Genomic DNA, 12387 nt, shown 5'->3' on the forward strand with positions numbered 1-12387 from the left:
CGGGGGGGGGGAGCGGGAGGGGGAGCGGGAGTGCAGCAGGAGGGGAGCGGGAGGAGAGGGGGAAGAGGCATTGTCTAAAGTGATGTGGTGGATATCGCGGCGGGGGCAGGATGTGGATGATGTGGCTGATACCGCTGCCTTGCCTTCCTTGCCGCCGCCTCCCCTTCCTTGCCTTCCCGGGAACAAGCCGCCACACTCCTCCTCAGCCGCCCCGCGCGCCCCTCGCTACCTGCCGCTGAGTTATGACGCTAAAACGAGACCAGGGGCCAAACTTTGGTCTCTCAATTGGACTCTCTGACTGTTATCTCCAGTAAATCACGGCGGACTGACCAAGGACTGTTGCCCCGCTGACTGGCTTCCAACTCGGCGCGTGGGCGGAGTTGCACCACCAAACTCGCGTGTCCCTAACGAAGGAATAAAAGAGGCCCGGCGGAGCATAATCCCTCGGAGCCATAACTCTTAAGGTCCGAAATCGAGAGTAAAATCCGAGAGAGAGTCGTGACGAGGAGCCGTGATCAGCAACTTGAAATGTGAGTCACTGCGGGAAGGACACGCCAGGAGGAGGAGAGACGCTGGCGGAGGATGAATGGAGGAGAAGGAGTTGGAGGAAGCGTGGAAAGCAGTGCGGAAGAAAGGAGGAAAGGCCATACAGTGTATATATTTCACCATCACAACCCTTACCATCCCTCCTCCTCCTCCTCCTCCTCCTCCTCCTCATCGTCATTGGACTCTTCTTACAATTCATCCCTCTCCTTCTCCTCTTTCTCTCTCCTCGTTCGTGTCTCCATTTTAGCCGACTCGTTCTAATCTATCTGACAACTTATACTGGTGGTCTACATCAATCATTCTCTCTCTCTCTCTCTCTCTCTCTCTCTCTCTCTCTCTCTCTCTCTCTCTCTCTCAGTCTCCTACAAACACGCAAAAACTCAGGAACAAGCAAGACAACGGAGGGGAAGGAAGGAGAGGGAAGGGAAGCATGGAAGAAAGGAAGACCAACAGTACGTAACACCATCAAAAAACAGGCAATTAAATCATAGAACCCAACCTCGCAACCTCACAAGCTCTCGACGCATCTTTCTTCCTTTAAGCCTCAAATTGGCTGCACATCAATTAGCGGTACTCTGCGGCGGACTCGAGACACCGACACAGCAACGCCCTGGCAAGTTTATGTGGGCGACGGCGTCTTTTTCTTCTCCTCCCGACGAGTGAGTCAACGCAGAGTCTTTTTAGCTAGCCAACGGAGCGTGCGGGACCCGAGGCGAAGATGCTCATGCTCCCGGACACTTGTGGGACGAAAAGAAGGCGCAAAAAAGAGCTAAGTGTACATAATGCCCGCAAGCAAAGAGTGGGCCTTTTTCAGAGACGAGGAGCGGCGGAGGAGGAGCTGGGGAGAGAAAAAAGATGGTAGAGGAGGTGGAAGAGGAAGGAATATGTGGAAAAGTGTGGAGTTAAGTTACATGGAGACGTGAGGGAGCGAAAGACAAGATAGGAAAGGAATGAAGTTTCTTTCTTTATCCAGAGAAGAGGAAGAGGAAGTGAAAGAGGTGGAGGTGGGGATAGAGGTGGAAAAATGAGACGTTAAGTTAGATGAAGACGTGAGAGAAAGAAGGAAAGAGGAAAAGAAAGTATTTTTTTTTTCTAAAGAGGAAGAAGACGAGGACACAAAAGAGGAGGTGGAGAGAATGTGGAGAAGATGGAGGGAAATGTGTGGAAAAGTGAGGAATAAAGTTAGATCAAGAGTTGGAGAGGAGGAGGAAAGAAGAGAGAAAGGAATGTTTTTCGAGAAGAAGAGGAGGAGGAGGAGGAGGAGAAGAAACAGGTGGAGACAAAGAAGGTGGAGTAAGTGGAGGAGATAAGAGAAGAAAAACACTTGAAGACGAAAAGAAAGTATTAAGAAGTGAGTGAGATCAAGACGTAAAGAAAGAAAGAAAGAAAGAAAGAAACTGAATAAGAGCAAAACAAAATAGAAGAGGTGAAGGAGCAGAGATGAAAAAAGAAGAAGGAAGAGGAAGAGGAGGAGGAGGAGGACGAGGAGGACGAGGAGGAGAAGGAAAAGGAACACTCGAATATGAAAACGTGCTAAGAAGATCGTGAGCAGAGAAAAGAATGCTGAATAAAACCAACCAGCGCATCACGGTGTTGCATTGAACATCACCCTGGTTTTGCTTGCCAGTGTTAAAGGTTATCGACGCCCCACCTTGCCTCACCACACCTCACCCCACCCCATTCCACCCAGCCCAAGGAGGATATGCCGCAGCAGCAACACGGGACCGACATGACATGAGCAGAGGGAGAAGGAAGAGAGGGAAGAGAAAGAGGAAGAAGGCAGAGGAAGGCAGGCATCTGGAGTCATGTTTATCTGCGGTACAAGGCGAGTACAAGGCAGCACGATATGTTTACTCCAAGGACGTGCAGGTACAAGGCGCCACAGGTACGAGGAGGCACGGATCGACCGGCGTGCAATACAGGAACAAGCCGCAGGAGGTGTTTATTATACGTGCGGAGTAGGACGACGCACGGACACACTACGAACACGGCACGGACACGGCACGGAGGACTCAGGGACAGAAACAGAGACAGCGAGAAGGGAATCCGCTACTCTGACAGCTTCTAATTAGCCTCCAGACGACAGGCCGAGGAGACACGACCACCACCACGATGCAGGGAACGTGGGCCAGATGCAGGGATGATACCACGTTGATACGACCACACTAACGACCACACTGACGACCACCGCCATCAGCCGAGCCATTGCTGACAATATGGTACTGCTGCCATCACGACTACCACCACCACGACCATCACTACCACCGCTGCGCCGCCACAACAAAGGCCACACGACCAGAACGACTCACCGACGACTCTCGAATACTAAACTTGCATTTTAAACGCCAGACAAACACAGCCCGACAGAGAGGAACCAACTACATTCAAATTATCAGACAACAAACACACACCACGACTTCCACAGCTGATACTAACCACCACCACCACCATCACCACATCTACCCCCACCTCCACCACCACCACCTCCTCTACCTCCACCACCACCATAGTTAATTGAACAGATGCTTAGGGAATGAGGAAAATGAGAATGTTTGAATGTTAATGGTGTGTGTGTGTGTGTGTGTGTGTGTGTGTGTGTGTGTGTGGTGACCCTGCAGGTGAGAGGTCAGAGGTCATGGCAGTGGCTCGCGTGGGTTGGTTACTGAAACGGTGACACGAAGACCAAGACACTGATGACTTGACTTGCCTTGACACGAACTTAAGTGTCATTTCCGAAGCAGTAAAGTGAATTCCGACGAAAATTACTCTATCGTCACACACACACACACACACACACACACACACATTCTCTGTCACTATCATCCATCACTACTACCACGCACCACCACTATCACCACCATTATCACCACCAATTACTGCAAACCACCACCACTACTCCACTCTACTCCACCGCCTCTCCTTTCCACCCTCCCCCTCCAGAAAGCCAGCCATGCGAAGCCAACACGAGTTCGTCATCTAAAGGAAGGCGAAATATCAAAGCGGCCGTAAAGATAAGGCAATTTTTAGACAAACAGACGAGACGGTTGTGCCAAATTGCCTACAAGTCGTTAAAGAGTTTACACGCACGAACCTCGTTTTCTCTTCGCTTTAACACTCGTTTTCCTTCGTGACTTATCGTATGCTTCTTACGCCATTATGTTTTCCTTCACCTTCATTCCACCCCTCGTACTTTTTTTTTTCTTTCTTCGAACCCTATCACCTTCTCCTTCTATTCATTCATTCACTTCTTTCTCTCTCTCTCCCTCCTTTCTTCTACATTGACTTCCACCTCAAAACCTGTCAGATTCTCTCCCTTTCCTTCCCTTCCTTTCTTCCTCCCTCCCTTCTCTCTTTCAAAACTATCACCTTTTGCTTCAAACCACCCCTTCTTTTCCCTTCCCTCTGAATCCCTAAGCAGTTTTCCCCTACCCTCTTCTCCCTCTTCTTCTTCCCCTCCCGTGTCTTCCCACATCTCTTCCCCCTTCTTCTTCTTCCCCTCCTACGTGTAAGTCGCCTCAAGATTTACTGACGAGGAACCTTGGCAAGAGTAAGACCGAATGTCACCTGAGATTTTTGTCTTTTCTTGAGATTATGTTCACTCAGGTGTTTAGAGGAGCTGTGTGTGTGTGTGTGTGTGTGTGTGTGTGTGTGTGTGTGTGTGTGTGTGTGTGTGTGTGTGTGTGTGTGTGTGGATCAGAAGTGCAGTCACATCTCGCACACGGAAGGAATAAACAAATGCACGACTGAATGAAGACACTGCACCACAAACACACACGCACACACACGCACACACACGCACACGCACAAACAAACCCCAACCACTCACTCACACACGCACAAACCCACTCAAAAAATACAAAAAACAAATTCTCCGTCACCTCACGTCCCTTTCATCACCGTCCCGGGAAAGACAAACACGAGGCGGGCCGCTGAAATCAACTCCCAGAATTACAAGTCACCGGATTACAGGCATTGCACTTGTGACCAATCAGGGGCGCTACTCAGCACCACCTGCCGTCGGATCGCGTATAATAAGGGATCAAGCGCTCATCCTCCTAGCGGCGTCTCTCAGCACTCACCTATCAGGCACGAATTCGCCAGATCAAAAAGACACGCCTCACAAGCGCACAGGATTTGTTCCTTTGCACTCAGTGGCGATTCCCGAGCGCTCCAGCCGGATTACTGAGGCTGTACGGTGCGGTGTGGCGGTGGTGGTGGTGGTGATAGTGGTAGTGGTGGTGGTGTTAGTATATAAGACGAGTGGTTGAATTTGTTGTAGTAGTTTTTGTTGTAGTAGTAGTAGTAGTAGTAGTAGTAGTAGTAGTAGTAGTAGTAGTTGTAGTTAGAATAAGTAAAATAGCAGTAGTAGAATTTATAATAGTAGTAGGTTTCAAGACATTTGTTTCTATTTTTTGTGCAATTCGATCAGCTCTATAAGGAGACTAGCAACTGAGTAGTCCTTTTTTTCTTTATATTTTTGTTGCCCTTGGCCAATCCTCCTCTCTTGCATTAAAAAAAAAAATGTAGTTTATAGCGGTAGTAGTAAAAGTATAGAAGTAGTATACCAAAACTACTATTACTAACGCTAAGACTACCACTAACACCTAGACTAACACTAACGCCATTACTAACAACACCAGCGCTAACAACACCCGCCTATTTAACATGCATGAGCTACACACATTCCCATTATTGTCGGCAAATTTCACCTGGATTACTGAGTGCCCGAATGATTACAGGTGTGCGGCTGTTACCTGCGCGTAAGGGGTCATTATACATACATTAACTGTGCAGGTCATCTACTTTTAATGACGCGACCGTTCATTACTGCGCGTGTGATGAACAGCAGTCACCGTCATTACGCGGCATGGCGGTCATTCACGCATCTGTCCGTAGTAAATTTATGCCACGGAATTCAATCTGTCCTTCTTGCTGTGATTTGAGGCAAGGTTGATGATGAAGAAAATGCGAGGGAATTCAATTAGGATTTCCCATTGTGATTACGTTAGGTTAGGTGTGGGTTAGGTTAGTTTAGTTGGTTAAGGTGAAGATTAAAGGTAAAAGTTGAAGATATGAAGCAAATACTAAGGAATTCAATTAGGATTTCTCACTGTGATTTAATTTAGGTTAGGTTAATTTAGGTTAGGTTAGGTAAAGTTAAGATTTAGGATGAAGTGAAAGATATGAAGCAATTGAGAGGGAATTCTATTAGGATTTCTCAGTCATTTATGTTAGATTATAACTGGATTATCTAGGTTGGGTTAGCCTTGGGTTAGGTTAGATTAGTTAGGTTTGGTTACGGCTTGATTTAAGGTAAAGGGGATGATATGAAGCAAATATATTGATAGCAAATTGATTGATCGTAGTTTCATTTTAAGTAAAAGGAATTCTGTCTTGACGTGCAGAAATTCTTAAAACAAAAGTTGATTATACTATTATGTGACAAATCCACTGACTTTCTCCTCTTCTGTATTCAAATAATATGTGTTCAATTTTGTCAAAAAAATAGTGACATAGTTCCAATTGACCTAAGTTAACCTAACATGCCTTAATTTATCATAATATACAAGAACCTAACTTATCATCACTTTCTTTACCTTAACCTAAACTAATTCAACCACGACTTATAGTCTCAACTAATCTACCTCGGCATGACAGTTTTGTGTAGGTACTGTAGCTTCATTTTTGATGAGTATAATTGCCTGGGTGTTCTCCAAGACAACATGTGTCGTCTGTAGTCAGAGTTAAATGATAAAGCAAACCTGAGTAAGTCACACATTCACTCCTTCCTTGTCATCATCAAGTCACTGCTCCAGAACTGAGAGATCGAGGGTGTAATTTGTATGAAGCATGATGACAAAGTGATGACAAAGTGCCTTATTAATTAAGACGAAAGAGGGAGCGATGAGTGGCGCCTGCCTGTTGGTACCATGCAATCTTTCACGCTTTGGGAGTTAGTCAACGCTAAACTGAACAAATAGATATTCAGATTTGACTTATAGCACCCGTTAAGATCACTAGAGCGCGGCCACTCTCACAAGGAATCTCCAGGAATGTAATCAAAGACTCCATGTTATCTACAATTTTTCATCATACTTAAATATCATTCAGTCTGCTTTCTGATCTTTTACTCAATTCTCTGATTCTGAGTCTAATTCTGAAATACGTCGTCTTCGCACCTTCACTGTCTTCAAAAAGGCTCTAGGTGAAGATACACAAGTTTCTGGTAATGTATTTTTAGTTTTAGCGACAGATTGACACGATTTTTACATTGTTAACGGGATACTTTTTGGAAACCCTGTTCACCATCTCTGTGGCCTTGGAAAATAATGGTTACTAATTATCATGTTACTTGTATTCCTGTTACGTTCCTACCATCCCAGTCACAGGATGCCAGACGAAGATTTGGTGGTAAGATTAGGTTAGATTAAGTTAGGTTAGGACATGAGCTTCTGTGACTGTTCTTTCGGTCCATCAAGACGTGATAGTAGGATTTTCTGTTGGGGTTCTTGGGTCCATTGCGAGGTTCCTGTGGCCCCCGCTCGGCTCTGAAGCAGGTCAGGGCGCACTGGGTCAAATTTAAGTCCGACGTTCCCGCATGACAATTGTTGCGAGTGGTCAGGATGAGTCCGTGAAAAGAGTAAAAAGTGGCAGAAAGTAAAACATCCAGTATTTCATAAGGCGAGCTGGTCGTTTTGTAAGATGGAACGTGTGTGAAGTGTCAAGAAGGGTAAATTATATCCTCCTCCTCCTCCTCCTCCTCCTCCTCCTCCTCCTCCTCCTCCTCCTCCTCCTTCTCTTCCTTTCCTCATCTTTTCTTCGTCCTTGGAGGAAAGAGGTAGAAAAGGCGAATTATGATGAAAGTTTCCTAATTCAGCTTATCGTCACCACCGCAAGGTTTTCACTCTTAATCCTTCCTTCTCTCCTCCTCCTCCTTTCCTCCTCCTCCTCCTCCTCCTCCTCCTCACTCTCTTTTCTTCCTTCCCTTTACACGGCCATCAAAGTTCAGCTCTTCACATTTTCCTCCTTCTCACTTCATATTTTTCCTCTCTCTCTTTTACTCACTCTTTTTTGTGTCCTTTTTGTCCTTTACGTTTGGACTCAATTGTGATATAACGAATTTTTCACATCATATTTTCTTCCTCTTATTTTTTTTTTCCGTCTCTCCTTCATCTCCTTCCCTTTAAGGCGGATTTGACCTCCCTCTCCCTCTTTCTCTCTCTCACACACACACACACACACACACACACACACACACACACACTCTCTCTCTCTCGTCCATTCCAATACAGTTCACTCGTGTCACACTCAACTCACTTCCATTTCTCGATCACTTTTACTAACCTTCCATCGCCTCCACGTTGCCAAGGTGATGTCTACGAGTCGAAATATTCCACGAAGCTCGCACGGTACTAGAATCAAAAGCTCAGCAAGTCAAAACAGGTGACGGTTGGAAAATATAAATAAAAAAGAGAGAAAGGAACTAAATTTGCACAGGTAACTCACAGCACGCTCCTTCTCTCTCTCTCTCTCTCTCTCTCTCTCTCTCTCTCTCTCTCTCTCTCTCTCTCTCTCTCTCTCTCTCTCTCCCTTACTCATTTAAACCACTCACTTACACGCATGCACACCAACACACACACACACACACACACACGCACACACGTACACGTACTCTCTCTCTCTCTCTCTCTCTCTCTCTCTCTCTCTCTCTCTCTCTCTCTCTCTCTCGCTCTCTTTCTTTCTCTCTCTCTGGTTCTCTTTTCAAAATTAATTACACAGGAATAATTTTTGGGCGGAAGCTTTTGAAGTTACTGAGAACGATCTATTTGTTTTGCAGTGCTGTAAAAAAGAGAGTGTAAATTGGGCTGTAAACACGCAGGTGGACGTCAGGTGGGCAGTGAATCATACCTGTGCCGGGGTGACGCTGCCATGACGTTCAGTACCGCCAACCTGTGCTGCTCCCTTGTGACGGGCGCCTCTTCAACATGCGAGTCTGGGAGGGAAGGGAGGAAAGGTTAGCGTGGAGGAGGAAGTGAACACGAAGCACAAAGAAAGACAGGACTAGTAGTGGATAGGTATGGCTCCTGCAAGACTGTGAATGCTGGTGTGTGTGTGTGTGTGTGTGTGTGTGTGTGTGTGTGTGTGTGTGTGTGTGTGTGTTTTTCATGTAAATAAGGAGAAAGGAGGTGTAACGGCAGAGAATAGAAAGAAATGTTTTAAATAGAGCAGAAATTAACACTGAGGAACACAAAGGAAGAAACAGAACCTAGTATTTTAGCTCCTGGAGAACTGAATGCTAGTGTATCTAATGAAAATACGTAATGATAAAAATGGAGATGATATAAAAATGAGATTATGAGTGTGTTTCTAATATAGAAAAGGAGAAAGAAGGTGTAACGGTAGAAAAAAGAAGAGAATGTTACAAAAAGAGCAGAAACCACCACAAAGGAACACAGAGGAAGAATCAGCACCAGATTTCTTGCTTCCTGAGAACTGAATGGAAGTTTATGTTATCAAAATACGTAATGATAAAAAGAGGAATAACATAAAAGAAAGATAATAAAGAGTAAAAACTGGAAAAGAAAGAATGGTTAGAACAATGGAAAGTGAGAAGGAAGAGGAGCAGAAATGAATGAAAGGAGAAAGAAAAGAATGAAAAATAAAGAACAAAAAGTGAAAATCAGGGAACGTTAGTTAAAAAACGAAACAAGAAACAAAATTAAGATAAAAAAAGACAACAAAATTAACGGAAGGAGGGAAAAGTAAAAACAAAAACAGTAAGAATAAAAAAGAAAATAGAAAGAAAAGAAAGGAAATGAAAATTAGGAAAAAGCAAAGAAAGGGTTAAAACTAAAAAACGGAGCGAAGTGAGTGAGAAAGAGAGAAGAAGGAAAGATGAGGAGGAGGGAGATCAGAAGTGACAGGGAAGAGAAATGGGGAGTGGCAGGGTATAGGTCACTGAGGAAGGGAGGTAGGCAAGCAGGGATGGAGAGAGAAGAGTCAAGGGTCAAAGATGAGAGGAGGAAGAGGGCAGAGGGCATGGAGGGGAGGGAGAGGAGGAGAGAAAGAAGAGAGAAGGGATACAGATACGTTAAGTGAGAGAAAAACAAAAAGACTAAGTGAGAGAATGAGAGAGAGAGAGAGAGAGAGAGAGAGAGAGAGAGAGAGAGAGAGAGAGAGAGAGAGAGAGAGAGAGAGAGAGAGAGAGAGAGAGAGAGAGAGAGAGAGAGAGAGAGAGAGAGAGAGAGAGAGAGAGAGAGAGAGAGAGAGAGAGAGAGAGAGAATTACACACACACAATCCTTTACCATAAATCTTAATAGCTACTTCAAATAAATTACTGATGAAAACGAAAAAAAAAGCAAAACCGTAACTCGGAATAGAAAGAGAACAACTACAAAGGTGCAAAGTGAGCAAAGAGAGAGAGAGAGAGAGAGAGAGAGAGAGAGAGAGAGAGAGAGAGAGAGAGAGAGAGAGAGAGGCAAACCAGGTCACAGTAAGGCGGTAAAACCAAAGAAGGCTGCCACAAAGAAAACGAAGCTAATTAAAAAGTGAAGGAAAAATACCACAACTCGAACAGAAATCACGAGACGAAAAACATGAAAAAGACATAAAAAAATACGGAGCGAGGATATAAAAATGAAGTATTTATAATTAAGAGATTGCGGAAAAAAATCTAAGCTGGAAGAAAGCAGAAAATATGAGCCTTTATGAATATTTGAAGAGAGAGAGAGAGAGAGAGAGAGAGAGAGAGAGAGAGAGAGAGAGAAATAAGCAGTATCAGGTCCAGTAAGTCTCCAGTGAACCAAAACGCCACGAACCAAACTAATTATTTGTAAGTGAAACAGAATTACTGAGAGAGAGAGAGAGAGAGAGAGAGAGAGAGAGAGAGAGAGAGAGATATGTGTGTGTGTGTGTGTGTGTGTGTGTGTGTGTGTGTGTGTGTGTGTGTGTGTGTGTGTGTGTGTGTAAGTTTGGTTGAAAGAAAATGGAAAATCTTTGAAGGAAAACCAGAAATGAAAACGAGAAATCCGTAAATGATAATCTTCCGGGTGATAACTGGACTTCACTCGCAGCCTCAGAAATGACCCCTCTCTCTCTCTCTCTCTCTCTCTCTCTCTCTCTCTCTCTCTGACACGCTCCGGCAATCCAACCTGAAGGAGGAGCCGAAGGAGTTGCGGGGAAGATGAATGGTCTGGGTATCTTAAGGAGTGGTCCTCTGGGAAGCTGGGGAGGAGATGGGGAGGAAAATAACCTGTCACTAGCGGTCAAGTTTGCGGGCGTAGTAATAAGAGGATTGGGGGCTTCAGTAACACGGAGGGTAATGCATCGCTGAGAGGTGGTTGGTCACACGTCACGCCCTTTAACCCCTGGGAGCGAGGAAGGAGAGGGAAGGAAGCAGAGGTAGTGGTTCCTGGGAAGAATATGCAAGGTTGGTATGGAAGGAAGTGGTGGCTGGGCAGGGTTCTGGGTGAGGTAAGGAGCTGTAGCACTGAGAAATGAAAGACCAGGAAAGGGTGAAATGCAACATGCGAGTTATAGGTAGAAGAAAGCGAGGAAAATGTTGAATTATAAGGGAGTGTGTGAGGTGCAGGAGAGAAATCTGGTTGTGGTTCGAAATAAGAAGGCGTGGGATGGAAAGGAATAGAGAGTGTAAGGAGATGGATGAAGGGGGAAAGATAGAGGAAGGTTTTGATGGAGCGAGCTAAGGAATGGAATGAAATGGAAAGTAGCTAAGGATGGAAAAATAAAGGTATAATGAGATAAAGAATGAAGAAAGTGAGAAAATATAATGAAGGGAAATGAGAAAAAAAATAATGAAGGGAAATAATGATGATTACAGTACTAAGATAACATAGAAACCATCGCAGTTTGTAAGGAAAAAATGGAAAAAGAAAAGTGTATCGAAAAAAACTAATGAAGGAAAATAAAGCAAGAATACTACAATTCTGAAACAACATAAAAGAATCACACTTTGTAAGGAAAGTGCGGTTTAAATGTAACTGAAGAAGGCGCAAGCTGCCGGCCCTGGTAGTGACGGCCTGCACCCACCACCACCACCACCACTGCAGCCTTTCTTGCACCTCCCTCCCCCGCGTCAGCCATTTTTGCCGTGTTTACCTATCGTTAGGTGGGAGAGAGAGCCGCTCGTTAGCCCTGGTTGGTGTATTTGGCAACAGTTACACACACGCCAATATCTCTCTCCGCGTGGAAGTAATTAACGCAAGGGAATCAATCACCGGAGGGACGCGGCGCGGGATGGCGGCGCTAACCCAATCGCAGCGCCAAAATTTATACGCGATAATTGTCTGAAAAAAAAACTACTAAAAAATAATTTCATGCATCCGAGGCGTCCGCTTGGCTTTGAGTCCCCAGGAGCGACTCACAAAGCAGCCCTCAGAGATTCATTAACGTACTGCGCCCGATGAGATAATTCTTGACATTTCAGCAGTGTTTTTATGTACACCACCCACCGCACCCCTGCCGCGTCTCTCCGGCAGGGGTGATGGCCAGGCAGGGCTACCAACACTACCAACAGTACCGTCACCACTGCCACGCCAGACAAGCGGAGCGTTTGCCATAAATTCACAATCGGCAATTAATCTCGCCATGCTCGCCATAACTCGGCCGCGACACGCCCGCCGGAGGTGTGACCACAAGGGAAAATTAATCGCTACCAGATACCCATCGTATAAATCTTAACACCAACAAGGAGATGCAAATGGCGTACACTGGAAATTTTAATCGCGGGTGAGGATGGCCGCCGCGGAGCACGGTTGGCCCCCCTGGCAGCGAGGACAGTCTTGAGTTATGAGCGAACCCATACCTCACGCCGCCGCCAA

General features: G+C 45.4%; 1 long non-coding RNA gene across 1 annotated transcript in view; it reads right to left on the reverse strand.

The window, feature by feature from the left end:
- Window positions 1–8451: 8451 nt before the first annotated feature.
- The window catches only part of LOC123510883, a 79685-nt gene continuing 75749 nt past the window's right edge, over window positions 8452–12387 (reverse strand). The window contains exon 3 of the long non-coding RNA XR_006676636.1: window positions 8452–8539. This is a non-coding gene — a long non-coding RNA (uncharacterized LOC123510883). The remainder of the gene's footprint in view (window positions 8540–12387) is intronic.

The sequence above is a fragment of the Portunus trituberculatus genome, chromosome 30, assembly GCF_017591435.1.
Source record: "Portunus trituberculatus isolate SZX2019 chromosome 30, ASM1759143v1, whole genome shotgun sequence".
Classification (NCBI taxonomy): Eukaryota; Metazoa; Arthropoda; class Malacostraca; order Decapoda; family Portunidae; genus Portunus; species Portunus trituberculatus.